Here is a 2,623-nt window from a genome sequence, read left to right on the forward strand (position 1 = left end):
GCTTTACGCTGTCAACAGGGTCACTTTATTGATATTTTTCTTGAGGGGGAGAAAAACACAACCCTCATGTCCCTCATCCTCCTATTGTTTTCTCTCAAGAATTCCCTGCAATGAAACCTCCAGCATCTTATCCAGAGGGGAACTCTGAATGAGCGACATCCCCTCCCGCGCAGAAGTTTGTGACTTTTAGGAATTGATCTCATGATGTCGCAGCAGTAGCATGGGCAGGGGAGAAGGCCGGGTTGTTGGAACTGGTCATTAGGAAGTGTCGTGGTCAGATGGTCAGTGAGCTGACAAAAAAATAGTGACAGATCCGGGATTCTCTTGAGACATGCTCAATTGACACACTATGTCAATTTTGTTATCATCTCTGGTCTCAAAACATCTAAAGAAACAAGGTTTAACTTGTGTTTTCACCCATATAAGCAGTAATTCATCATTTTTCCATAATGTCTTTTTTCCAAAAGACTTCAAATGCTTCTGTATTATTTGTTCCACTGATTCTCACACTAAGACAGGAGTGAAAAAAAAATTTAGGAGTTACTCATTAAATTAACAATACTCTGGGAAGTTCTTTAGAAGTGTCTAAACTTATAGAGTTTCATTTTTAGACCAAAGGGGAGGGGATAGAGGGAGCTGTATGCCACCTGTCCCCAGACATACCATACTGATTGCAGGTGAAGCTTGTGAGTTCCCTGATAGTCCAGTGTGGGGACACCTGTTAGCAAGCATGATTCCTGAAGACAATGTGAAGGGGAAGGATAAAAAGAAGGGTAGGAAGAGGCTTGCTTTTTTAAAAAAATACTATTTTAAACAAAGATCTGAGGAAAACAAGATTTTTGTTGTTGTTTTGTACTAGGGATCCAACTCAGGACCTAGCACATGGTAGGCAGGGGCTCTACTGCAAAGCCATGTCCTCAGCCTCTTCTCTCTTAATCTTACCTTGGCCTGACACTTTGGATCGCTTTTGTTCCTTCTCTCATACCCCTTCCCCTGGGCTTTTACTTCTAATAACTAGATTTTTAGTGACTAGGAAAGGAATACTATCTTTGAAAAGTGGTCCTCAAACTTATTTTTATAATCTCATAGCATTTCCCCCCTCCCCCGAACTCAATGGCATTCAAATTATTATGGGTTCTTTCCTCTAAAGACATCAATTCAATTAAAACATAGTGCTTCCTCGGGGCCAGGTGCCATGCTAATCACCAGGTTTTGACAGTAACTAAGGTAAAATGGTCCCTGCGAGCAGTTGAGTCTACCAGGGGGCTCCCATGGATCTGAATTTGCAGTTAGCTACTTTCTCACTGATGTGCTGGAACGCAGGTAACTTGAGCATTAGCTCATTAAGCTGTGGTTTGATGGCAGCAGCTGGTGACTCTGGAACTGTTTTATTGCAGGGCAGTGCTGCTGAAGTCTCAGTGCTTTTAACAGAAAAGGCCAAATCTCAGTTTCCTGTCCCTGAGAAGCCATCTGAGTGTTTCATATGAGTTGCAGAGAAACAGAGGACGTGTGCATGAGATAAACCGAGATTTGCTGCCAGGATTGATTGCTGGAGTCAAGGACTTTTACCAGATAGCCCTTTGGTTCTGTAAACAAGAATTCCCAGGATGGTAGGATTTTTTTTTCCCCCTTATTTCAATTTTTTCCCTTTTTAGTTGACTCGCCATTTCATTTTTTTTAATGATGAGAATTTTCAAATGTATTAAAAATATTCAAAGGAATAATAAACATCCAGTTGCAATAATTACTAACATTTTTAAAAATCTTATTTATATACCTTGTATGCATTTTTAAGATATGATGTTTTTTACACGGTCATGATGACATTATTACAACTATGAAAATTATTCCTCAATACCTAAATTAATAATTTCTTAATGTCTAACACCCTGTCCATATTTGAAATTTCCCAGTAGTTTCAAATATTTTTACTGCTTATATAATTTATACTGTATGTTGTGCTTGATTGTGTCTCTTTAATTTCCTTTAATGGATAACAGTCTTCCCTCCCTTTGCCCCCATACCATTTGCTGAAGAAACCCAACTGTTGGTCCTTTGCAATGTCTCACATTTTGGATTTGGCTGATGGTTTATTTACAGTATCTTTGATTCTCCTCACCCTTGTGTTTAATGTTAATGTTTGTTTATATTTTCCAATTTTTCTAAAATATGTACTATTAGAATTTAAAAACAGCCAGTGTGGTGGCTCTGAAGACTCAGGCAGGAGGTTTCAAGTTCAAAGCCAGCCTTAGCGAGGCTGTAAGCAATTCAGTGAGATTATGTCTCTAAATAGAAGAAAAAAGGGCTGGGGATGTGACTCAGTGGTTAAATAAATGTCCCTGGGTTCAATCCATGATACCAAAAAAAGAAAAAAAATAATTTAAAAACAAAAATACTCTGATGACACTGAAGGAAGTCAGTGCACACAGGGCAATGATAGAAACAGATCAGTTGGGAGGTGGCTAAGCAATCCGCTGGAGAGATATCAGCTAGAATGGCCAGTTGAGAGCTACCATATATAAATGGTAACTGAGATATGGGAGTGGGTGAGATCACCCTGGAAAGTGAGGTTGAGCCTCGGGGAAGCCTAACTTCCAGATGTGGGCAGCAGAACAGGATGTTG

This window comes from Marmota marmota, unplaced genomic scaffold (assembly GCF_001458135.2).
Source record: "Marmota marmota marmota unplaced genomic scaffold, marMar, whole genome shotgun sequence".
Classification (NCBI taxonomy): Eukaryota; Metazoa; Chordata; class Mammalia; order Rodentia; family Sciuridae; genus Marmota; species Marmota marmota.